The sequence below is a fragment of the Ictidomys tridecemlineatus genome, chromosome 5 (genome assembly GCF_052094955.1).
Source record: "Ictidomys tridecemlineatus isolate mIctTri1 chromosome 5, mIctTri1.hap1, whole genome shotgun sequence".
Classification (NCBI taxonomy): domain Eukaryota; kingdom Metazoa; phylum Chordata; class Mammalia; order Rodentia; family Sciuridae; genus Ictidomys; species Ictidomys tridecemlineatus.
In genome coordinates this window covers 159,731,164-159,758,856 of record NC_135481.1, presented here as the reverse complement: position 1 = coordinate 159,758,856, position 27,693 = coordinate 159,731,164, and the positions used below count along the sequence as shown (strand labels likewise).

Genomic DNA, 27,693 nt, shown 5'->3' with positions numbered 1-27,693 from the left:
TCTGCTGTCAAAAACAGACACACTCTGTCTCATTATCATAAATCCTACCTGAATATTTCGTTTATTTATTAAATAAAATACTTCATCTAATATTTAAGATTGTAGAGATTGAAAATACCTGTTGTACATACTCAAGGGCATATAATCTTCAAAAAGAGATGGTTATCAAATTTCAAAGCTCCACCCTTTTAAAATGTGTGCCTGCCTTTACAATTAGCAAAGACTGTTTGCATATGTATTAAATTATTTGTTTTGATCTTGCCTTAGATTTTTAAAGCTCATGGAAGTAACCTATAATTATACGCTCAGTGTAGAAAATTCTAGACATTTATAAAGGGAGAAAATTCTCCCTGCATATCAAACCCCTCTTTTACTATCACACCCCAGAAGTGACCATTATTATTAGTTTGGCATTTTTTTTTCAGTGCTGTCCAAGAGAAATATAATGTAAGCCACAATTGTGTGTACAAATATTAAGTAGCCACATCTTTTTAGAGTAAGGGAAATTAATTTTAATAATAATATATTTTATGTATATATCTAAATACTAACATTTCAACATGGAATCAATGCAATTATAATGAAGTGTTTTGCATTATTTTCTTATACTAAGTCTTCAAACTCCAGTGTGTACTTTATAGATACAGTCCATCTCAGTTCAAACTAGTCACATCTCAAGTGCTCATTAGCCACGTGAGGCAGTGACTACCTATTGGACAGTGCAGTTCTAGATCTTTCTTTCTATGTGAAAGATAGAAATAATGGCTATGGTATGGTATATTAGCTAAGAAACCTTTTGCTGTCAAGAACAGAAACAATCACAACTTTCATAATAAAGGTCTTAACCCATGTAACAGAAAGACCAAGGTGGGCAATTCCAAAGCTGGAACAGCAGCTAAAAATCCAGGATCCAAGTTGCTGTCTCCAACAGTTCTCTCTACCTGCTCCTGGGGTTGCAAGATGGTTACTGCAGGTCCAGATGACACATCTTCCTACTCTAGCTTCCAAGGACAGAAAGCAGAAGGATGGCTGGAGAAATGTGAAAGAGATCTTCCTTTATTCACGGAGAGGGGGAAATCCTTCTCTGAAGTCCCCTTATTGCTTTTGGCCAGGAAAGATCCCATGGCTTCATCACATGAAGCAAGGTAAACAGATGTCTGACTGCACTAGTCTTTGTGGTAAGAAATGGGAATAAGAGAAGCGGGTTAATAAGTAGACACTCAAAGTCCTTTCATGCATAGACTTAAAAGTTGAATTAACTAATTCAAATGTCAGGTCCATTTTATTTTTTACTGATTTTTTAAAAATAAATGGCAGCGGAATGCATTACAAGTCTTATTACTCATATACAGAACAATTTTTCATATCTCTGGTTGTATATAAAGTATGTTAGTACCAATTCATGTCCTTATACATGTACTTTGGATAATGATGTCAATCACTCCATTTTAGAGCTGTATGTACTCTTTCAACACACATCACTTGGGCTGTGCCAATTCACACTTCCTCAAAAAAAAAAGGTTTAGGAAAATATGTCTCATCACATCTGCAGCAGCATTGGGTCTTACTGGATTCTGGAATAACCCTGTAAAATTTACACTTTTATGAATATCATCTTAATTATTTTGGGGAAGGTGAGTACTGGAGATTAAATCCAGGCCTCACACATCCTCACACAGAGAGCTAAGACACGCTACCACTACGCCAAATACCCAGACCTTTTAATTTCATTCTGAGACAGGGTCTCGCATAATTTCCCAGGACAACCTTAAACTTGCCTAAATCTTCCTAATTTTCAGCTCTCAAGTAGCTGGGATTGCAGGTATGCACCACTGTTCCTAGATGAATATCAATTTAATTTTATCCCAAAGCTTAATAATTTCTCCATATCACAGCCAAGAAGTGGCTCAACCATGAACCATCCCTTAGACCCAGGTCTTCTGTCACCAAACTGGCTGTTTTTACCACTCTCAGGTACAATCCTCCTGACAAGAAAAGAATAGTTTATGAAAACTGAAAACAAAATTGAATCTCAAACTAGATTTGTGAAAACCCAATGCAAGATTCAGCCCTTTCTGGTAAAACTCTAGTATTTGCAAAAACTTATGTGTACCTAGTCCTTGATAAGCCTAGTCCTTGATAAGTCTTGATCTTAAAGAACTGCATGATCTTCTATTGTGAACTGCTCAGGATAACTTTTATTCTTGAAGGGAAAGTTGAAATAATGTCAACAATGGGGGTTCATAGTCCTCCAAGAACTTATATGCCCATTGTCTCTTATGATTTGAAACAAGCAATCTATGAAGTTGGCCCACGTGTCCAAACTTATTTGATAAATGGGTAACTCAGATTCATATGTGGAGACCAAGACACATGTCTTGGATTCTAGAGCATCTGAGAAATACAGTGGACACCAGAGGTTGGAGAAGGTTCCTTTGCTCCTATTAAAACTTTCCCAGTGGTTTGACACCAGGTGTGATAATTATAGCTCACACTCACAGAGTATCTATTCCATCCCAAGCATTGTTTTTAACTCTTTACATTTGGTAACTATTTAATTTCATAATGGTGCTAATAAAATTGTACATTATCCAGCTATTTCTTCATAACAAACAGACAAAACTTGCAAAGGCCTACAAGGAACAATTCTTTCTCATTAATGTGCATGATTTGGTTGTGGTTTGGCTGATCTAAGACAGACTCAGCAAGCATAGCTCTAAGCCAAGGACTAAGTTCAAGTGTCTTTTCAGTTAACACAGATAACATTCTGCTTTAAATTTTCACCCTCAATGGACCTCACCCCTAAATACTATTTTCTCAGTATTTATATATGGAAAAGGAGAGTTATAATAGAAATGGAAGAACTCCTACAAGTTAAGAAATACCCATGTACATTTCTAACAAAGGATCAAGTGGAATTAAAAGAAGAGCATTGAATTTGATAAGTGGGAGGTCATTGATTAAGCCATTGTACAAATTCCAAACATAGGTATGTGCAGCGTTCACTATTGCTGATCTGCTGAAAGGTTCACAGTGATGTCCATGTTCCACTTGTGTGTACCCTGCCTTTATTTTACGATACTTAGAATAGTTGGGATGGCTTCTTGTCTTCTTAGTACTTGTTCTACAAAGAGAACCATACTGTTTGCAAAATATTCTCAAGAGTTCAGAAAACCAAACCAAAGATAAGGTAGGATCAGGAATAAGTGGCAGGGGGGATAGGAAGAATTAATATTCAGAAAATCCAAGTGAAGAATATGAAGGAATTGTATGAATTTTTCATTTTTTAAAAGTATAAGTTTACAAAGAAAAATTAGAAAGAGCTTCCATAACATACTCCACCTGCATGCACTTGACTTCATAGAACTCATTTGCATGCTGTATTATGTTTGGGAGCATTGCTTTCCTCCCTCCAGGATTAATAAGAGACGCTATAGAAACAAAGTAATCACCAGACCTGGAGGGAGAACAGAACTCGAGATTCTTGGGCCTCTCAACTCAATGATCAACTCCAAATTCCCGTTACATTATTGTCTGTTCTCACATTAATGAGTATTTGTCAATATTGTTTGTGTATTTGTCTGTTGAGGTGTTGAAAATGCTAATTACCCTGATTTGATCATTATAGATTGAGTACATGTATCAAAATATCACACTGTCAAAATATTTTTTTTTAAAGAAGTGGTTTAAGACTGAAGCCTTTGAGGCCAAACAGCCCTTGTTTAAATCTTGATTCATCCACTTTATACCTGTGTGTATTAGTTGCTGGGACAAATACCTGGTTGGGGGGGGACTTAGAGGAGGAAGAATTTATTATAGCTTACAGTTTTGGAGGTTTCTGTCTGTAGTTCGCTGCTTCCATTGTTTTGAGCTAAGATGAGGCAAAACATCATGGTGGAAGGGCTTGGCCAAGGAAATCTTCTCAGTTTATGGCACCTGGGAAGAAAAGAGAGGGAGTGAGGATAGGGATAGGGACAAGACATAGCCCCAAGGATATGCCCCCAAGGACCCACTCTTCAATTAGGCCTCACCTTATACAGCCTCCCAGTAGTCCATCCAGCTATGAATGGATTAATCCAATGCACCCTCATGATCCAGTCCCTCCCTAAAAACCCAAACTGTGAACATTCCTTCACTAGGAACCAAGCATTCAACACATGAGTCTTTGGGGGATACTTCATATCCAAACCATAATTCTGTGTGATTTTAGACAAGTCCACCTCCTCAAGTATGTCCTTTTTTATAAAATGGGGATGATTATAGTAACGGAGGTTAAATTGGTATAATGTGCTAATAACAGTGCTAAGTATATGGCAAGTCACTTGATAAATGTTTGTCATTGCTATTACTTTCATACACTTTTTCATTACAGTTCACTTCACACATGGATGGCTTCAAATCCAGATAATTGTGTGTCCAGAGTACATTCATACCATGTTCAAGTTCACCTGTCTATTCTATCACCTACACCTTAAACAAATGAAGACTCAGAAAGGTTAAATAACCGGCCCAAGGTAGCACAGCTGGTCAGTATTATGAAGCAAATCAAGTTCTTTGTGCCTGAAATGCTGTCTGCCAGCATAATCTCAATCTTGGAGGCATTCAATAGAATGGCATGGGCACTCTGGTATTCCAAAGAAGGTCTTTAGGTAGGGCACAGTTTGGTCTTGGGTATATGGACATATTATCTCTCACTAGTCATCAGACTCATCAGAATAAGAAGTTTATAGGGACTACACAAGCACTAAGCACTAAACTATAATTTGTTTTAAATGAGTGATATGCTGAGGACAAAGTAAACTTGGAGCACAGCATAATGAAACTCAGAACATTACAGGTTTAAATGTACTAATCAACTTGGACAGCTCATTTAACCTCTCTAAGACCTGGTTTCTGCATCCAAGAAGCACAGGTAGCAGTACAGCACTTCTTTCCCAGGATGCTGACAAAGATCAGTTGAGATGCCCACTAGGAGAATGTGCTTGGGGACATAGGGGGTCAATGAATGCTTGTTCTTTGTTCCAAAACAGGGAATCTTTATTCCAAAGGTTAATTTGGGGGTAGAGAAACCAATGGTAAAGTTGAGACTAGTCAGGACCAACAGGAAGGGGCCACAAAACAGAGAGAACGATATGTGGAAGCAAACCTCTTCCCTGAGAGAAGTAGTGACCACCCAGCATCATGTGAGCATTACTTTTCATTCACACACCTGAGATGGTGGACACCTTCACTCCCAAAGGAATCTTCAAGGAAGCATATAAAGGAGTGATAGATCACTGTTTATTCACACATTCTCAATTACGTTAGGTTTTCCCCACAGTTAACTGACTAAATAGAGAGGCATTACAGTACAGAGATGAAGGCATTGATTTCTGACTGGGACAAATCTGCTATAAAACCAACAACTTTGAAATTATGTGACTTTGGGTAACGGTTCACTCTTTGTGAAACTTAATTTCTTTACTCAACCAAATGATCAATAATTGTGCTGGTTAATACGGCTGTGTAAGTACTTGCCCCCAAGCCTAGCAACATAAAGCAACAGCTGTATTATTTGATCACACTTTGTGGGACAAGAATTTTGGAAGAAGTTGTTAAATCTCTGCTGGGGTCTCCCATGGATGTATTCAGATGGCAGTGGATTGGGGACCATCTGAAGACACCAGGGCTGAATATCCAAGATGGCCCCTCACACGGCCTCAGGCTGTGAATGCTAATGAGGGTCCGGCCTATCCAGCATGGCTGTCTCAGGATAGCTGAACTTTCTTACAAAATAACTAGCTTTCCCAAAATAAAAATCAAATGGCCTTTCCTGACCTATCCTTGGAAGTTAGAAGCATCACTGCTACCGTGCTCTATGGTCTGACTAGTCACAAGTTCACCCAGATTAAAGAGAGGGACATGGGTCCTGCCTTTCAAGGGGAGAACCATAGAAGACCGGCTTTAACCTTTCACAATAATCATACCATGTTATAAGATTGTTGAAAGGATTCAATAACATAATGTTGTCAAGCCTTTTACATTTGGTCCCATGATTAGATTTTCATGATGATTTGCCTTGAGCAGTTTGATAGGGTACTGCTTCTCATCAGATTGGAGAGATTCATGTCATCCGATGAAGATGGTGTTGTTTCTTCAAGCCATGGCTTTATAAAAACCTGGTCACTTGAATCCAGGCTAGCCACTAGTTGAATGTCTTTGATTGCTTAGACCAATTGATAGATGCCTTCTCCAGGTCCCTAAGATGCATTGATCTCCTACTTTCCTCCCCAGTGCTGTTTGAATATTGCTGAATAGAGAGAGAGGCTATCTAAATGGGCAGAGATATTGATTTTTCTCTTTCTACCTTTTTGAAAGCTCTTTACTTACCAGGTGCTGAGCAAACATCAGGCAAATGGCAGACCACAAAGAAGTAGATCAAGTGAGGAGTAACAAAGGCAGCTCTAGCTTTCTGATCATGAAGCTGTTTAAACATCACCCCCCTTCCTCCCTACCACCCCCCACACACACACACATTGGTGAAAATACAGCTGACCCAGATGGTACTAAGTAGAATCATGGAAAATATTTCTAACTAGTCCATGGAAATGAAACTGTAGCCCTATCTGAAGAGGGTTAAGTGAAGGCTGAGATGAGCTGAGAGCTAATGTCAGGATAATGTTAAGCATTTCATAGGATGAAGTGTGTATCCTGGGTTTCCAGGTACAAATTGATTATACTCTTGGAAATGATACAACAGGTCTGTCCTAATCTGTCCCAGGGGTGACAGAAAAATACAGGTTAAAAATTCTGAGTTTTTTTTATATAAAGGACATTTAAGAAACTACCCAACACTATTGACACCCGAGAAAATGGAGGTTTTTACCAAAAAATTGAGCCAGAATTCCCTCAAGCAGTTGAAGGGAGCAGCCTGTAAGTCACCGAAAACTTGTACTACAGGAGGGACACCAATAACCAGAAATGAAGAGTCCCCAGAATTTGAGGTCATTTCTAATATGCCATTCCAAAAGATTGGTACAATCCCAGAGAACTTGCCTTGAAGAACAACGAAGGAAAATCTCCAGAGATACATTTTCATGATAATGTTGGATTTTCTGAATTTAACTAGATTGTTTCTTTCAACAAAAAAGAAGTAAAAACTCTTGTGGGAGCAGTGTTGGGTTTGGTGTTTGATCTTTGTGATGTTCTTAAGGAAAAGACCTTCATGAGGTGGGTTTTTCCAAACCCTCTTCTCGGAGCACTTCTTCAGCACTTGGTTTGAAGGATATTCATTTTTACCTCAACTGTAATTGAGAACAGGATGCAGCAATTTCATTAAAAACTAGAAAGTGAGCTGGGTATAGTGACACACATCTATAATCCCAGATAATCAAGAAGATGAGGCAGGGGGATCACAAATTTAAGGCCACCCAGGGAAACATAGCAACACCCTGTCTCAAAATTTTTAAAAAGTGCTGGGGATGTACCTCAATGGTAGTGTGCTTGCCTAGCATGCATGAGCCCCTGGATTCAATCCCAGTACCATAAGAAAGATAAAATAAATAAAAATAAATGATGAACACAAACTGGAAAATAGCCAGTAATCCCATATGCCTGTAATGCCAGCTACTTGGGAGACTGAGGCAGGAAGATCGTAAGTTCAAAGCCAGCCTCAGCAACTTAGCAAAGCCCTAAGCAACTTACCAAGACCCTGTATCACAATAAAAAATAAAAGGGCTGGGCATGTGGCTCTGTAGTTAAGTGCCCCTGGGTTCATTCCCTAGTAACCGCCCCACAAAAAAAAAAAAAAAACCCTCAGAAAATAAAGTTGGCTTCACTACTGAATGTCTAGAAGGAACAAAAAGAGAAGCTCACCATATCTTACCTTACCAAGATAATTTTTTTTCTTTTTTCCCCCCCGAGATGAATAATAAAGTTGTTTAAAGGGAGTGAAGAAGGGGATAGTAAGGTATGCATGACCCAGTCTGCATATGATGTGGTCAGACAGTCACTGGGTCAGGGTCAGTCTGGGTTTTTAAAATTTATTTATTTATTTATTCTAATTTGTGACAGCAGGATGCACAATGCATATTCATGTTACACATATACAGCACAGTTTTTTGTGTCTCTTTTTGTACTCAAAGTATATTCACACCATTATTGTCTACATATATGTACTTAGGGTCATGATGTCCATCTCATTTCACCATCTTTCCTACCCCCATGTCCCCTCTTTTCCCTCCCTCCCCTTTGCCCTATCTAAAGTTCCTCCATTCTTCCCATGCTCCCCCCGCACCCCATTATGGATCAGCCTCCTCATATCAGAGAAAACATCAGCATTGTTTCTTTGGGATTGGCCAACTTCACTTAGCATAATATTCTCCAGCTCCATCCATTTACCTGCATATGCCATGATTTTATTCTCTTTTAATGCTGAGTAATATTTCCTTGTGTATATATAAAACAGTTTCCCTATCCATTCATCAACTGAAGGACATCTAGGTTGGTTCTACAATTTAGCTATTGTGAATTGTGCTGCTAAAAACATTGAAGTGGCTGCATCCCTGTAGCAAGCTGTTTTTAAGTCCTTTGGGTATAGACCAAGGAGAGGGATAGCTGGGTCAAATGGTGGTTCCATTTCCAAGGAATGTCCATACTGTTTTCCATATTGGCTGCACAATTTGCAGTCCCACCAGCAATGTATAGTGTGCCTTTTCCCCCCCATCCTCTCCAACACTTACTGTTGTTTGTCTTCATAATAGCTGCCATTCTGACTGTAGTGAGATGAAATCTTAGAGTAGTTTGGATTTGCATTTCTCTATTTGCTAAAGATGTTGAACATTTTTTCATTTATTTGTAGATTAATTGCATATCATCTTCTGAAAAGTGTCTGTTCAGTTCCTTGGCCCATTTATTGATTGAGTTATTTGGTTTTTGTTTTTTGTATTTGGTGTTAAGATTTTTGAATTCTTATATATATATATATATATATATATATATATATATATATATATATATATATATCCTAGAGATTAGTCTGTATCTGAAGTGTGTGTGGTAAAAATTTGCTCCCATTCTGTAGGCTTTCTATTCACCTTACTGATTGTTTCTTTTGCTGAGATGAATCCATCCCATTTATTGGCTTTTTATTTTATTTCTTGCACTATAGGAGTCTTATTAAGGAAGTCAGGGCCTAATTCTGATTTGTGCCTACTTTTTCTTCTATTAAGCACACAGTGTCTGGTTTAATTCCTAGATCCTTGATCCACTTAGAGTTGAGTTTTGTGCATGGTGAGAGATAGGGGCTTAATTTCATTTTGTTGCATATGGATTTCCAGTTTTCCCAGCACCATTGTTGAAGAAGCTATCTTTTCTCCAATGCATGTTTTTGGTTGTTTTGTCTAGTATGAAATAATTGTATTTGTGTGAGTTCGTCTCTGTGACCTCTCTTCTGTACCATTGGTCTACAAGTCTATTTTGGTGCCAATACCATGCTGTTTTTGTTACTATTCCTCTGTAGTATAGTTTAAGGTCTGGAATAGTATGCCACCTGCTTCACTCTTCTTGCTAAGGATTGCTTTAGCTATTCTGGGTCTTATTTTTCCAGATGAATTTCATGAGTGCTTTTTCTATTTCTATAAGGAATATAATTTGGGATTTTGTCATTATGATTTTGATTGGAATTGCATTAAATATGTATAGTACTTTTGGTAATATTGGCATTTTGACAATATTAATTCTGCCTATCCAAGAACAAGGGAGATCTTTCCATCTTCTAAGATCTTCTTTAATTTATTTATTTCTTTAGTGTTCTGTAATTTTCATTGTAGAGGTTCTTCACCTCTTTCATTAAGTTGATTCCCAAGTTGTTTTTTGGTTTTGTTGTTTGTTTGTTTTTTTTTTTTTTGAGGCTATTGTAAATGGGGTAGTTTTCCTAGTTTCTCTTTCAGAGGATTTGTCACTGATGTACAGAAATGCCTTTGATTTATGGGTGTTGATTTTGTATCCTGCTACTTTGCTGAATTCATTTATTTGTTCTAGAAGTTTTCTGGTACAATTTTTTGGATCCTCTAGGTATAGAATCATATTGTTGGCAAATAGTTATAACTTTTTCTATTTGTATCCCTTTAATTTCCTTCATCTGTCTAATTGCTCTGGCTAGAGTTTCAAGAACTATGTTAAATAGAAGTGGTGAAAGAGGGCATCCCTGTCTTGTTTCAGGTTTTAGAGGGAATGCTTTCAATTTTTCTCCATTTAGAATGATGTTGGACTGAGGATTAGCATAGATAGCTTTTACTATGTTGAGATGTTCCTGCTATACCTAGATTTTCTAGTGTTTTGAACATGAAGGGGTGCTGTATTTTGTCAAATGCTTTTTCTGCATCTATTGAGGTCATCATATGATTCTTATCTTTAAGTTTATTTATATGATGAATTACATTTATTGATTTCTGTATGTTGCATCTCTGGGATAAACCCCACTTGATTGTGGTGCACAATCTTTTTGATATGTTTTTATATTCAATTTGCCAGAATTTTATTGAGAATTTTTGCATCTATGTTCATTAGAGATATTGGTCTGAAGTTTTCTGTCTTTGATGTGTCTTTGCCTGGTTTTGGAACCAGGGTGATAGTGGCCTCATAGAATGAGTTTTGGAAGTGCTTCCTCTTTTCCTATTTCCTGAAATAAATTGGTGAGTATTGGTATTAGTTCTTCTTTAAACATCTTGTAGAACTCGTCTGTGTATCCATCTGTTCCTGGGCTTCTCTTGGTTGGTAGGCTTCTGATGGCCTCTTCCATTTCATCACATGAAATTGATCTGTTTAAATTGTATATGCAAATCACGTGACTCTAGAAATTTGTCAATGCCTTCGATATTTTCTGTTTTTTTGGAGTACAAGTTTTCAAAATAATTTCTAATTATCTTCTGTATTTCTGTAATGTCTGTTGTGATATTTCCTTTTTCATCATGTATATTAGTGATTTGAGTTTTCTCCCCTTTGTTAGCATGGCTGCTAAGGGTTTGTCAATTTTATTTATTTTTTCAAAGAACCAACTTTTTGTTTTGTCAATTTTTTCAATTTGTTTTTGTTTCAATTTCAGCTCTGATTTTAGTTATTTCCTGTCTTCTACAACTTTTGATGTTGATTTGTTCTTCTTTTTCTAAGGCTTTGAGATGTAATGTTAAGTCCTTTATTTGTTGACTTTTTCTTCTTTTAAGGAATGAACTCCATGCAATGAACTTTCCTCTTAGTCCTGCCTTCAGAGTATCCCAGATATTTCGATACTTTGTATCTGTGTTCTCTCACCTCTAAGAATTTTTAAATCTCCTCCTTGACTGTCTTTTGCAACCCATTGTTCATTCAGTCGCATATTATTTTGTCTCCAGGTGCTGGAGTAGCTTCTATTTTTTATTTTACCATTAATTTCTAATTTCATTTCATTATGATCTGATAAAATGCAGGGTAGTATATTTACATTTTTTCTTATTTGCTAAGAGTTGCTTTGTGGCATAATATATGGCCTATTTTAGAGAAGGATCCATGTGCTGCTGAGAAGAAAGTGTATTTGTTCATTGAAGGATGAAATATTCTATATATGTCAGTTAAGTCTAAGTTATTAATTGTATTATTGAGTCCTTTTTATTTATTTATTATTGTATTTATTATTTATTAATTTATTTATTATTGTATTTTATTTATTTTATTTTATTTATTTATTATTGTATTTATTGAGTTTCTTTTTTAAGTTTTTTGTTGGACAATCTATCCAGAGGTGTGTTAAAGTCATCCAGAATTATTGTATTGTCTATTTGACTCTTAAACCTGAGAAGATTTTGTTTGATGAACATAGATGCTCCATTATTTGGGGCATATAAATTTATTATTGTGGGGCTGGGGATGTGGCCCAAGCAGTAGTGCACTCTCCTGGCATGCTCGGGGCGCTGGGTTTGATCCTCAGCACCACATAAAAAATAAAATAAAAATGTTGTGTCCGCTGAAAACTAAAAAAATAAATATTAAAAAATTCTCTCTCTTCTCTCTCTCTCTTTCTCAATAAATAAATAAATTTATTATTGTTATGTCTTGTTGGTGTATGGTTCCCTTGAGCAGTATGTAGTGTCCTTCTTTATCCCTTTTGATTAACTTTGTCTTGAAGTCTACTTTATTTGATATGAGGCTAGAAACCCCTACTTGCTTCCACAGTCCATGTGAGTAGTATGATTTTTCCCAACCCTTCACCTTCGGTCTGTGGATGTCTTTTCCTATGAGATGAGTCTCTTGGAGGCAGAATGTTGTTGAGTATTTCTTTTTAATCCAATCTGCCAGTCTATGTCTTTTGATTCATGAGTTTAGGCCATTATCATTCAGGGTTATTATTGAGACATGATTTGTATTCCCAGCCATTTTTGTTTATTTTTCGTATTTAATTTGACTTGGTTTCTCCTCTGATTAGATTTTCCTTTAGTATAATCCATCCCTCTGCTGATTTTCCTTGTTGTTTTTTATAACCTCCTTATGGAATATTCTGCCAAGGATGTTCTGTACTGCAGGCTTCTAGTTGTAAATTCTTTTAACTTTTGTTTATCATGGGAGGTTTTTATTTCATCATCAAATCTAAAGCTTAATTTTGCTGGATATAAGATTCTTGGTTGGCATCCATTTTCTTTCAGAGCTTGGTATGTGTTCTTCCAGAATCTACTTGGTATTCAGGGTCTGGGTTGAAAAATCTGCAGAGATCCTTATTGGTTTCCCCCTATATGTAATCTGATCCCTTTCTCTTGTGACTTTTAATATTCTCTCCTTATTCTGTATGTTAGGCATTTTCATTATAATGTGCCTTGGTGTGGATCTGTTGTGATTTTGTACATTTGGTGTCCTGTAAGCCTCTTGTATTTGATTTTCCAGTTCATTCTTCATGTTTGAAAAATTTTCTGATATTATTTCATTACTGCTCATTCCTTTGGTTTGGAACTCTATCCCTTCCTTTCTCCCAATAACTCTTAAATTGGTTTTTTTTTATGCTATCCCATATTTCTTGACTGTTCAGCTCATCGTTTCTTACTATTTTCACTGTGTGATCTACATTCTCTTCAAGATTATATATTTTGTCTTCATTGTCTGAGGTTCTGTCTTCCAAGTGGTCTAATCTGTTGGTGATGCTTTCAATTGTACTTTTAATTTGGTTTATTGTTTCTTTCATTTCAGGGAGTGCTGGGTTGTTTGTTTTTGTTGTTGTTTTGTTTTGTTTTGTTTTTTCAGAAACTCTATCTCCCTGTTGAAGTAACCTTTTACTTCCTGTATTTGTTTATGCAGCTCTTTATCAAAGTGATCTTTTGCTGCCTGTACTTGCTCTTATATCATCCTTTAATTTGCAGAACATTTTAATTATATACATCCTGAACTCCTTCTCTGTCATTTGTCTGCTGTGCTGGCCATGGATTCCAATAATGTGGTTTCTTGATTTGTTTGTGGCACTTTCTTCCTTTGTCTTTTCATATTTTTTGTGGGTCTTCCCTTCTAGCTTTGTGGATCAAAGGCGTTACCATTCTTACCCGATAGGTTTACAGTGCCCCTGAAGGGTTCCAAGAATTCTCTTTTGAGGTGAAGGACAGTGTTGTCTGATTCCAATATAAACAATATACACTCTAAAAACAAATGTTTGCTAATAAAACATTTATGGTTTTGTCTCGATATACAGAAATGTTGATTTCAATTATTATCTACAATATAAGCAAAAGGGTCTAGATGGTGGAAAAGAGAGAACTGGTTGTGGCATGTAGGATGATATGTTAAGGAGGTAGGAGGTGAGCATATAGAGTTATTAGATCTTAGGAAGCTAGGAAGAGGAATCTAAAGAAGTTGACTAGTAGCTGGAGAAAAGAGAGAAAGTGATTTGCAGGAGACAAGTAAGTGGTAAGACAATAGAGAGGGTATCAAAAAAACATGAAAATTAAGAAAAATGAAAAATGTAAAAATAGGAGATAGACGAATATATAACACCACTGTAATATACTATTCAGGCATCCCAGTCCTCAGTATCCTAATTCATGAAAAATACTCGGTTTCACAAATGTTGGGGGTGTGAGGGCAGGAGAAGACAGAGAGAGAGAAAAGAAGGGGGAAAAAGAGGAAAAAAATCCTGAAGGAAAATACAAGGATTGTTTTTGATGGAGTTCAGTATCTTTCCTGTTTCCTTTCTCATCCAATAGATGGGGTTGTCTGTTGTTTGCTGGTATCTCCATCCTCAGGATGGTGAAGGTTATTAGGGTGGGAGGGTTGGTCCTGGAGGTGGGATATAGCACTTGCCAGTCTCTGATGGGAGACTGCACACCAAGGATCTCCTTTGGGGCCTGCTCATGTGATGTGAGCTTCTGGTCTTATCTCCTTATATTCCCTGTAGACCTCACAATTCCTGGTCTCTGATTTAGTCTCTAAACTGTATCTCACTCACCCTCTCCCTTTCTACTTCCCAATCAGAAACCTTTCTCATTGGAGGTCTAGTGGGCTACATGTTGGCGGCTGTACTCTGGAGGCTGTGCACCTGTAGAGAGGTGTCTTGTATTGGGCAGTTCAGGGCCAAGCTTTGTGAGCTACTGACCAGCCACATAGCCGCAAGCACTGTGCAGGGTTAGTGGCTGTAGGAGAAAGGAGAGAGTTGGGGACTATAGGTACCTTGATATTGCTTCTAGGCCCCAGCAGGTGTCCCATGAAAGAGTTGCCCCAACTAAAGATGGTGACAAAGATGTCCCAAAATGGAGGTAGCTGCTTTCAGAGATGGGATGTCAGGTCAGGTTGGGCTGGGTAGTGGCATTGCATGACATGTTCATAGATGCAGCTCTGTGGTGTGCAGAGTTGTGATTGACAGCTATCTCCAGATCCTGTCCTGTGTCCCCAGGTGCAGGCTATCACATGTAGGGGACTATGGGAGTGATTGCATTGTCCCAAGATGGAGGTGACCCGGGGAGCCCCATGTTGGTAGATGGGGGTCCATATGGAGTGGAAACCGGAGGTCCTGTGTGTGGGCAGCAGCCAGGTACTGCATGGGTGGTCCTGCTGTGGCACAGAAGCTGTGATACCTGGGTGGGAGCAGCTGTCTGGGGTCCTCTAATAACTCACAGAAAAACATTATTCCCACTACTTGAATCCCAGGTCACAGGGCGACACAGAATGCAGCCTCCCTCTAGCCCACCATCTTGGAAGACCTGGCCAGTCATTTTGACTTGCTCCTGAAGTCTGACACCTCTACATTTGAGGTCTCTCTATATTCAGGTTCTTCCATCTGAGAAGAAAATTGACTTTTTTTATTGTTGCTACTATTTTTGTTTTAAAGTGAATTTTTGGTTTGTTTTCTGAGGAACATTTCAGAAAAGTAACAATCCTGAAGCTGCCCTTTGTCTTCAATATATCCTTCAACTTTTTAATCCAATAAATGCAGTCATGCATTGCTTAACAACTGAGACATGCATCATTGGGCAATTTTGCCTTTGTGGGAACATCATAGAATGTACTTACTCTAAAATGACTGAGCTGTCATTGTACCTGGTACTTTCACTAGCTCAGAAACAAAGAGGGAGAAGATTGATACTCAGGGACATGGCTAGTACCTTCACGGAACTTGGGGAGCCATTGGGAGAGTCAATAAATCCACATCATCTATAGAATGATTAAAAGATGCTGCTTGTTGCAATTCAAAGGGAAAAACAATCAAAGCATTTGTCTGACAGGTGAGTCCTAATTGACAGCTGAACATCAAGAAGCAAATAAGTCAACCCTCCTTAAAATTCAAGATGGTACTCCCAGAAAGGATATAAGAAGGCTGAAATAGCATCTTAGTTTTGAAGTGATATTATTGGACTCATCAAGACATTAATACATTTTATCACTCCTTGTACTTTGGCTAATATCAAGTGCTGCATCTGTTCTTATCAGTTTAATACTTGATATGTTCTCTATCCAAAAGACAATATACTAAATGGATTTTTGGAATTAAGATATAGACTAGGACCTTGCTCCAACCACTCCATGCATTGACCTGGTATTGCAGTACCTCCAGGAACAGCGCACTCCACTTCAGCAGGGCAGGGAGTAGAGGGAATTGCACACATATTTAGGGAGATCCACTCAACAATTAATATAACACCTTTCTCTAGGAGGCTTCTTGCAGAAGCACTTTTTAGATTCCATAAAATGGTTGCATAAGTGATTAATTTCACAATGTGAAATGAAATGGGAAGTAACTTTTTTAAATGGTGGAAGGGCAAGTGCAACTTGGTGACTTTCATTTGCTTGGATGAATGGAAATCACATTTCTTCAGAGAGGAATGGTGGGCTTGTCACATGTAGAAGAAGTGGTGTCGATACCGTAAGAGAACTCTGATACAGCTCCATTCTATAAATGCAAACCTAGAGGATGGAAATGGCAGAAATACCTCTCTCTTGCTCCCTTGCTCACTTTCTCTCTGGAAAAAAAAAACATATTTTTTTCACACTTGGTTTTGTTGTCCCCCAAAGAAATTACAGTTTAATGCCAGAGTAACACAAAAGCACAGGAAAACCCTAGTGGTCTGGTGCTAAATGATTGTGTGACTCAATTGATCCATTTGCAAGGAGGGTTACCAAAAGTAATGACCACTGTCATCAAGAATTATAGCAGATCTCAAGGAATGGGGAGAGCATGGGGAGTGGTTCATGCATTGGTATTTTGACACAAAAACATTAAGATGTGAGTGAATTGTTCTAGGCAGGAGACACATAGGGACATGTGAGGATTTAGTGAGGAAACTAGCCTGGCCAGATCATGATGGAGGGAATGTGATGTGGGAATGAGGGTGAGATGATGGGGCAGGCAGCACCTTTCAAATCCAGGCTAAATCATTGTTGTTGTTTGAGGGTTTTATGATTGTTTAGTTGGTTGGGTTTTTGTTTATGTTTCTGTTTTGTTGGTGGTGGGTTTTTTTTTTTTTTTTGCTGGGGGGGGGTATTTTTTTATTTGTTTTGTTTTGTTTGCACAGGGGATTGAACTCAGAGGTGCTTTACTACTAAGGCACATCCCCAGCCCTTTTTATTTTTTATTTTGAGATAATCTCACTAAGTTACTTAGGGCCTCACTAAGTTGCTGAGGCTGGCCTCAAACTTGAAGTCCTTGTGCCTCAGCCTCCAAAGTTGCTGGGGTTCTAGGAGTGCCCAGCCGAGCCAGGATCATTGTTGAATCTTTAAGAAAGTAAAAAGTACTTGTGATTATAAAAGAATCCAAAACATAGACATTTGAGAGACCTAAATCAATTCCCCTAATTGATCCCAGCTGAAAACCCCTATATAGAGGAAATGAGCAAGACAGGAGACATGTAGGGCTAAAAAAGATTGTATCATCCTTAGGTCAGATCCAGCCTGAGGTCCTAACCTGGTAATGATAAACCTTACATCTTACACAGACCCCATCCTTTCCAAGTCCAGCCTTTGAGTCTCTCCAGTTGAGACTCCAAAAATAGTATTACAGAAACAAGTCAACCTGACTCCTTACCCACAACTCTTTAAGCATAATGAAATAGTAGCTAGAAGCTATCATGTCCTGGGTCAATTTGTTATGCAGCAAAAGTAGCGGGAACACATACACTGACCTCTTGAGCAATATTGTTTGGATTCTGCCATTCAGTGCTGGAGAGAAGGCCTACTACAGTTTGATTTTTTTACTCCTTTATGATTAGCATATTTTATTGTTTTGTTTTCTCTGCTCAGCTGCTTCTAGCATCTTGTTTCTATCATTGCAATTCAAATATGCCCTGGAATATGGTTAAGTATAGATCTCGTGTTATTAATCTTGCCTAGAATGTGGTGAGCCTATCAGTCTATACATTGTTAAGCATTTTGTTTTGCATCAGTTACAGTGTTTTATTTTGCTTGTTTGCTTTCCAGTAATATTGTTAGGAACATTGCCAACTGAGGAGCTGGGGCCACTGATACATTTGGGACATGGCATTCAAGCTGTTACCCCGCTACTGCCCAGCTCCTGTTATTGCTACTCCAGCAATGAAGACATCAAGTAGGCTTCTAACTCTGGGTAGAATGCAGGCTCAGTTTTGTATACATTACAGTGAATATAAGCAATAGTCATGTTCTAAGTTAATAATTTGGACCACCAGGTCTTAAGACTTAAGGCTCAACATTTGTCTTCCATAACACCCATGCAACCCAGCCCCTCTTGGTGTTGCCTCCTTTGTGACACCTACCTATTCTCAGGTCTCTGAAAGTTATGACTTTCTAGCTATAAATTCCTAAGAGTCCATTCCAAATGCCAGTACCAATAAGGGGGGAAAAACACTGATCCCCCATCTCTTTCTCCTGAGGCTTATCAATAAGGAGATATTGAAGTATCTGAAGTAGTGTCATCCAGGTCTCCATGAGAACATTATCTGATTTTAGACCATTCCCACTTCTTCGTATAGTATTCATTACTGAGAAACCATTTAGGGACATTCCTATCTCCTAAAATTTTGGATTTGTATTCTCTTCATATTTGTTTCGTCAGTTTACCTTTTTGTTCTTAATATGTTTATTCCTATGCCTCTTGTAGATTTGGGCTTCCATTTCATTAAAAGCTTCATTTATGTCTCAATCAATATGCCTTGTAACTTTCTTCTGGCTCCAGGATTTGGTCCTTTTTAACTGTCGTGCTTCTCCCTGAGTCTTCAGGATAATGTTCTTCTCTTGTTCCTAGTATTTTACCTTCTAATTCTTCTCGTTCCTAATATTTTACTTTCCAATCATCCTGTGTTAATGTCTTTTTTTTCCTGGTTTATTTATTTTTGAATGAGAAGCTCTATCCAAATCCAGCGTTGGTCACCAGACTCACTGTTGGGTTACCCTTGATCTGTCCAGTAATTTAATCACCTTCTCAGATATGTTAGAAGTACACAGATCTTTGACAAATACCCTGTGTCTAAAGGACCTACAGCACTGACATGGGACATCCTCCTATCCTCCCTGAAGATCTTTCCGACACTATGAACATATGAAATGACTAAAAGTGACAATACACTATATGCACTGCCACTAGGAGATTTTTTTTATCTGTTTCTGCTTACCTACACATTTGTGATTTATGACTTTTTTTTTTTTTTGGTATGGGGGACAGAACACATAAGCATTTTACCACTGAGCTCTATCCCCAGCCCTTTTTATTTTTATTTGGAGATAGATTTTTACTAGGTTGCTGAGGCTGGCCTGGCACTTGGGATCCTCCTACCTCATCCACCCAGGTTGATGGCATTGTAGACAGTGCCACCATGATTTGCAGCTCTTAAAGTAAGATGGGCCACCATCAGCTTTTACCTCCTATTGGTCTGTTGTGATTCTAGAAATGTGTATTCCTTAATAGCTGTGGGAAAGAAGTCATGGCTGGACATAGCAGAGATGAGGAACAGAGAGAGAATGGACAGAGGCTTTCTCAGGGTTAATAAAGACATCATGGTACCAAACTCATAGGCAGACAGAGGGGCACATTTTTTGCTAAAAAGGATTTTTGTTTTCAGGACATTACAGAGGCAGGTCATTAAAGGTGTTTATCTATTCAGTGCCCTGACCTAGTGTTTGGTAGCAATTCCTTTGAATTCTAGCTGTAGATGAGCCATAAGTCCTACTTCCTCACTGTGGTAAGAGTTTTCTTCATCTTTTTGATATGTGCCCTGAGTACTTCATTGAGCAACTCAAGGACACGGGGCTGGGAGTTACTATCCAGAGACCTAATTCAGACAAATCGTTCTGGTAGAACTGTTTTGTTTAAGAGAAACAGATAAGGATCAAAATAGTTTCATGTGCTCTCTAAAGTCAAACTATATCTAACGAGAAACCTACCTCGTGGTCTTCCATGAAAATAACCCCACCACTTCTCAATGTCCCTGTGTGCAACGTGACTATTGTATTATCCATTCCTGGCCAGTCCACTTTGGATCCTGCTCAGTGAGAACCACATGTATTCCCATAAGCATAAGGTGAACAATCCTGGCCATAAGGAATTTTGACTTTGCTGAGATTGGTGTTTATAAAGGGCTATCCAGTCCCATTTTGCAGGAAGAAAAATTGGAGTGGACAGTATTAAGAGTAGCCTGCATGCTATAAATAATCTTGAATGATAAGATGTGGCTGTGTGTTATACCCCAGCATATCTCTCTCTCTCTCTCTTTCTCTCTCTCTCATATTTAGAATGTGGTATATTCTCGACAGTCTGTTAAACTGTTTTATAAACATTTGTCTTTCATTACAATGAAATGGGGTGCCTACTTTAATCATTCCTATTTCACCATGAGAAAATAAAAGCACGGGGAGCTTAGAGATCTTAACAAAGGCCAACCAAACAGCAGATGATAGACCCACTACTGGGACCTGGGCAGTCCATCTCCATAGACAAACATTCAAGTCTCCTTTATGCAGCACTCTGTTGCTGCATAAAGTCAGCTTTATATCATCAATATACCCAATAAGAACAAATGAGAGGAGGCAAAGTTTATTTTGGTTCACAGTTTCAGAGGTTCAGTCCATAGTCAGCCAATTCCATAACTCTGGGCCCAAAGTGAGGCAGAACATCAGGGCAGAAGAGCATGGAGGAGGAGAGCTGCTCAGTTCCTGACAGCCAGGAAGCAGAGAGAGAAAAGATCTCTGCTCACCAGGGAAAAATATAAACTCCAAAGGCATGCCCCCAGTGACCTACTTCCTCCAGCCATACCCTACCTGCCACCCAGTTAATCCATTCAAATGGTTCATCCATCAATTAGTTTACAGTTTAACCACTTCACCTCTGAACAGTCTTGCATTATCTTGTATATGAACTTCTTGGTGGAAACCTCATATTTAAACCATATCAATTATATAAAAAATACAGGTGTGACTGTTGTTCAATTTAATACAGCTTTTTCATTCAGGAGACAGATCTGTTTATTCACAAATTCCCAATGGTCACAACGATATCTGATACTTAATAAGCCCATTTAAGATGTTTGTGAAAAATGAATGAAATTAGGCAGTTTTAGTAGCTTTGATTAACTCATAGAAGGCAACAGCATAACCACACATAGATATCCTCCTGAGGGTGGCTTCTACTTTCACTCTCTGCCAGCCCTTAACCTTATCAGTTTTTGTCACTGTTCCTGAAAATTCGAATTCATTCCACAAAGCAGAGAGCAACATGAATAGCCCCCCCAAAAAATAAAATTGTGTGAAAGAAAGAATTGGGTTTATATTACACCCTCATATGATAAGTAATTTAATAAAATCTCTATTAAATATTTTTTCTCCTCCCACCAAATCCCTATCATACTGCTTTTATTTGTCTATGTGCCTTCATGTTTTCCCACGTGGAAAGGTCCTCTAGTGTTAGAATTCAGCTATGGCCCCAATTAGCATATCCTTGATTTGCAAGCATACCACAGATTTGCAAGTATCTGGCCTTCCCCCAGCCCCTCAGAGAGCTATTTAGTACCCACCCAGTGATAACAGAGCCTGTCCCATGGATATCTCACCAACCCATTTCAAGAAGCTTATCAATATGTTAACCCAATAAGAATAAGTCTTTCCTGAGTGTGGGGTAAGAAGTCTCTTCTGCTAGAAAAATAAGGTTGTTTTTCATCATTATTCCAAGTCAAAGTAATTTATTGCAGTAAGGATCCAGATCCTCTCTGAACAAAATTGTGATATATATGTTTGTCTGTTTCTGCTCCCATCCACTATTAGCAGATCTTTCTAATCTATCATGAAAGCTAAACCAATCCACATTTTATAATGCATATAAGTAAAAAAATGTTTAAATGAGTAACCCACATCTATCATTAAGATTTTAAAAAACATAAAAAAGAACAAAAATTAAAATTACCTATCTCCTTTGTTCCTTATTTTTACATTAAAATTTTAAAAACTTTTAAAATAAATACCTTTTTCTCTTTTTTTAATACCATTCTATAAAGATAGCCAGTATTTGCCACCATGCTTCTGTTCCCAGGCTTTTTTTTTATTATCATGTGTATGTGTGCGCATACATACACGCACACACACAATTAGTGTGCCGGTATTTTTTTTAAACTATTTTGTTTCAGTTGTAATTGGACACAATACCTTTATTTTATTTTTATGTGGTGCTAAGGATCGAACCCAGCACCCCACCCGTGCTAGGCGAGCACCCTACCGCTGAGCCACTACCCCAGCCTCTAGTGTGCTGGTATATTTACCAAAAAAAATTCATCTGTGTAGCTTCTGTTTTCACCTAAAACACGATAAGTATAACTATTTTAATTAGTACTGAATCATTTATTTTAATAACTGCTACTTTTCTTGAGAGCATTCCTCTATTAATGAACATGTAATTTCTTCCTTCTCTTTTTTAATATAGATATCAGTGCAATGAATATCCTTGTACCTATGGCTATATTTTTAAAAACAACATGTAAAATGTTCCTATTTGGAATAAAGACATATCTCATATTTCAGTTGTAGAATGAATCATATAATTCCTCTTAGCATCCAGAATCTATCTACACAGTGAACATTTGCTAAAAACTCAGAAGACCTTGAAATAAATATAGTTATACCCCATGAAAATAAAAACAAAACACACTCTAGGATAAAAGAGAATACGTTTTGCAGTAGGCTACACTGGTCATGTTCTTTTGGCCATGGCTGAAATGCAAGAGGTCAAAGGATGGGCAAGTATTCTTTTCCTAGCACAAGCCAAAGCAATTCACATGGCCAAACCCAGTATCACAGGAGTAGAGAAATACACTCCCTTCAGAATAAATACCACACCATAAATAGTATAATCTAACTGATTAAAGTTCTCAAACAGTCCTTGGGAGACCAGTTGAGTCACCACTTGTAATCCTGAGAAAACCCTCCATGTCTTAGTCTATTTTCTCTTGATAATAAAATAATGTCATGGACTGGACTGGGTAAGTTGAAAAGATTTATTTTTGCTCAGAGTTATGGTTCAAAGTTGAGATGGCATCATTAAATCATGGCGGCCTTTTGGCCAGTAGATTCCTAAGACCACACAGGGAACTGTATAGTAAGACAGGACACTAGAAAGAGACCCAGCCATTGGCTTTCATAATGGAATAATCCATACATGAGGGTGGAGCTCTAATCACCTCTTAAAGGATCCACCTGGTCCCACTTCTTAATGCCTCATCATGGGGATTAAGTTTCAATATGAGTTTCAGCAGGACAAAAAAAAATACTCAAACTATAGACTCCCATCCCAGAATCACCATTTGCAATCTATTACGGGAGCTGGGTTTTACACATTTCTGGGATATTGGATATGCATTTCTCAGATTTGTCATCATCTTTCCTTCCTTCCTCTGGGATACAAAACTTGACAGTACCCTCCTGAAAGTGGACTCCATAACTGGACCAGCTCCAGAGTATTGTCTTGTCATATGTCTCAACATCTGACCTTACCTTCCTCTGGGACCCTGTCTCTTCTAAAGCAGAAAGAATATGAATTTGCTTTTTCATCACTGGTATTAACACTATTTTTACACATTAAACTTCTGGACAGCTAAAATGCTGTCCTTTCATGAATGCATCTCTCCTTTTCTAATAGTTGTGCAACTGATTTTCTTAAAGCCTACAAATAGCATTTAATCAGTGCTGTCCAACTGTGTATAATTGATCTAAGCCAACAAGTTCAATCTCTTAGCAACCTTTTGGATGCTGATTCTGCATCCAGAGCTCGTGTATTTTTCCCTTGTTAGTGTCAGGCATCAGCTGTTGTTTTAGAAGAAAGAAAGAAAGAAAAAGAAAGAAAGAAAGAAAGAAAGAAAGAAAGAAAGAAAGAAAGAAAGAAAGAAAGAAAGAAAGAAAGAAAGAAAGAAAAAAGAAAGAAAGAAAGAATTATCTTTTCAACATTCAGTAAGGGTTCCTTTAGCAATACTTGTCCAACTACAGGTTATTCAATAATGTGCAACTTTGCTTCTTTCCCCAGAATAATTCTGGGTTCTCTGTCTCCATCAAATATCCCTCATCTCTGCACAGTACTTGGGAGACCAACGGAGTCACCACATGGGGATTAAGTTTCAATATGAGTTTCAGCAGGACAAAAAAATACTTGAACTATAGACTCCCATCTGAGGATCACCATTTGCAATCCACTACAGGAGCTGGGTTTTACACCTTTCTGGGATACAGAACTTACTAATAATCAGCCTCACTTCTCAGCGTTGAATGTTAGTTCCCTTCCTGTATGTGGTTGGTAGAATAATGATGCCCCCACCCCAAAAGATGTCCATATCCTCATCCTTAGAACCTCTAAATATGTTATATCACATGCAAGGGGGAATCAAGGTCAGAGGTGGAATTAAGGGTGCTAATAAACTGTCCTTTAAATGGGGAGATTATCCTGAATTTCCTGGATGGTCTCAAAGTAAACACCAGCATCCTTATAAGAGGAAGGCAAAAGAGAAAGTAAGGGTGATGCCATATAAGAAATATGACCCACTGTTGCTGTCTTGGAAGATAGAAAAAGAAAGCCATGTGCCAAGGAATTCAACTGAGAAAGGAAAGAAAACAGATCCCTGCCCTAGAACCTTCAGAAAGAACGCAACCGGCACCCTCATTGTAGACTTCTGATCTCCAGAACTCTAAGACAATAAAGTTATGTTGTTTTAAGCCACTAAGTCTGTGACAATGTGTTACAACAGCCACAGAAAACTACCACACTGCAAAATAAAAATCTCTCCTCTTGGTATTCCTCTAAGGGCAGACCTAAGCATATGGATAGTTCCGTGCCTTACAGGGGTGCTCTTGCAAAGTCGATTCATTTTGTTCTTCATTTGTTCTGCATGGTCATGCTGGGGCTCATTAGCGCCCCGTCACTGAGTGCTCTGTGCATAAGCAGAAGTGTGTTAAGAATCAATAGCTCTGACCTTTATTCCTTGTTGGTGTTTTGTCATTCGTGGGTTGCTGGGCTTGACATATGAATTACTCTCCAGCTGCCCGGTGCTGGAGATGCACAGCCACCAGCCCCTAAATATTTCACACATACGCCAATTGCAGTCTCCATGCACATTTCTTTTCCACCCCGTCACCCTGGAACTGTTTCATTGGCAACTAATGAAATACCAATAGGAGGAAAGAATTGACAAGCCATTGCTGTTGACGAAGGGGCTGACCTTTGCCGATTAAAAATAGATGCCCTTGAGGAAGAAAGAACTAAGAAAGTGAATCTTCCCTCCTCTTTAACTCGTTAGTCCCATTGTCCTAATGGGGAAATCACACCACCTTCTGCATTTATTAGGTTAAGAAAGAGAGACTGTGATTTTTCAAGATCCATTTGTATTTCCATAGCAGACACCTTTTTTTGTTCCCTATTGAAAACTTACAAAGAAACAATATTGCAACCTTCATTACAGTAAATAAATGGCAGGTGTATCCCTACTGCTGAAGATATAAGGTAGCAGAATACAACAGTCACTAATATGGCATCATGTAAAAATGTGGATGTGTAACCAATGTGATTCTGCAATCTGTATTTGGGGTAAAAATGGGAGTTCATAACCTACTTGAATCTAAAGTATGAAATATGATATGTCAAGAGCTTTGTAATGTTGTGAACAACCAATAAAAAAAAAAAAAAAAAAAAAAGAATGCACCTAGGGAAGCAAAGAACTTTGGGAGGGCTTTTTCCCAGTGCCTTCTCACTGCCTTTATCTTAATCCTTCCTTTTGGACTGGGAACAATCTAAGCCCTGGACCCTTTGATGTTAATGTCGGTAGCCCTTCCCCCTGACTTGCAGGAAAATAAGGTTTGCAAAATGTTCTTTTCCAAAAACCCCTACCCCTTCCTTGCACCAATCTCTTCCACCACCACCACCACTGAGAAAAGCTATCTAATTAATAAGGTCACGTGCAAGTGTGGGTAAGTGAGAACACTGGGATGTGTCTTCCCTCCCAGGAGACTTGTTTTCCAAGTCTTTTAAGTAGAGTCCTAATCAACTTGGATAATCAGTGCTTAAAATTAAAGCTTAACCCTTTGGGGCCAAAATTCAGTCTGTGTGCATGTGCTCAGGGGAGAATTTGGGTCACAGCGGACTTTCTTTGTGCCCCTCAAAAATCCACCATTTGAACCACTAGTCTCATCGCTGTCCCTGATGAAGGAAATGGATTTCACAGATACCTGGCTCATCATAGTCATAACAGAAATATTTAATGTGCATTTCATAGTTCACAAGGAAGGAAGTTTATTTCTCCTGATCCTCATCAATTAGTCCATTAGGTCACAAATTTTCATCAACTCTACTCTGTGCATTAGGGTCAACAGACGTTCTATAAAGGGCCATAGAACAAGTATTTAGGCTATGATGACTACATTGTCTCACTTCCAACAATTGAACTTTATCACACAGCATTAAAGCAGCCTCCATGATACCTAAGCAAAGAGGATTAACAATGTTCCAATCAACTTTATTTACAAAAATGTAACAGGTTGATTGGTCAAATCCTGCTCTAGATGAAAAAAGCAGTGTGTTTGATGTGACTCAGGAAATTTGAGGGACTTACCTCAGAGCATGCACAAACAAGAAGCAAATTATGCCAGGATTTGAACCCAGTACCCAGTTCTTTCTGAATCCAAAGCTAGAGCTTTTTCATTGCCCCACACTGAGTTTAAGGTGTTCTTAGCACTCAGGAAAGGCTTGGCCTTGGATCACATCAAACACCTCTCCACTCAGCCCCCCTTCTCACCACACACATTTGTGAGGCAGCCGTTGGGGCTGGGGTATCATAATTAGCCTGTAGCCATGGTGACAGAGTCAAGGTCACAGACCTGCCAGACCATGCCAAGGGAACTTGATGCTATTAGTTTTCTCAAATGAAGCCTGCCAGCCGTAAGATAATCTAATGAAACTGCAATACATCTTCAGTGGGATTTATCTTGCCTTCCAGAAGCACAAAGTGGGCCCTCCCTCTACAGAGAATGGGGACCAGACATCTCTGCCCAGCATCCTTCTTCTGGTTCATTTGCAGAACCGGGCTGGGCTGGGTGGTGCATGCTTGTCAGCCCAGCAGCTTGGGAGGCTAAGGCAGGAGGATCGAGAGTTCAAAGCCAGCCTCAGCAACTTAGCAAGTCCCTGAGTCCAAGACCAAGACCCTGTCTCAAAATAAAAATATAAAAAATTTAAAAAGGGATGGGGAACTGGGGATTGGAGCAGTGGTGAAATGCCCCTAGGTTCAATCCCTGGTGCAAAAAAAAAAAAAAAAAAAGAAAAGAAAAGAAAACAGCAAAAAGAAATGTGCACCAACATCATAATGAAGTCTCTGGGGTCATTCATTCCCAGCTGGGTGCCTTGAGAATCTTCTTTAAGCATCCTGTTGGCCTGACCTTACTTCTGTGCAGCCCCCACCCCCAACACCTCTGAGAGTTGGAGCATTCAGTAGGGTGGTCAGATTTGAGAATGCTGAGTGGCCACAGCTGGAGTGGAAATGGGCACAGAGCTTTCTCCTCCTTCTTTCCCTTTTCCCTGCCCCCATCCTCCTTCTCCTCCTCCTGCATTTGATCTTCCAGGGACTTTCTCCAGTAGGCTGAGTCTTTCTGCCCATCTGTGATGGGAAAGGGAACCCTCCGCCTGGCTCAGCAGGCTCCCTTGAATGCTACACTGTGTGTGTAGCTGAAGCTACTAACATTATAGTGACTTGGCTTTGCTTTGCTTCCTTTCTTTATTAACCTCTCAGG

The 27,693-nt window shown here is 38.6% G+C and overlaps 1 protein-coding gene and 1 non-coding gene across 2 annotated transcripts in view; both read left to right on the top strand.

Annotated features, from left to right (window-relative positions):
* Pcsk2 (proprotein convertase subtilisin/kexin type 2) overlaps window positions 1-27,693 on the top strand; it is a 255,395-nt gene that overhangs the window by 100,532 nt on the left and 127,170 nt on the right. The window lies entirely within an intron of this gene.
* On the top strand, window positions 15,865-16,052 carry LOC120887084 (U2 spliceosomal RNA). The gene has a single exon (XR_005730252.2). It is a non-coding gene; the product is annotated as a U2 spliceosomal RNA (small nuclear RNA).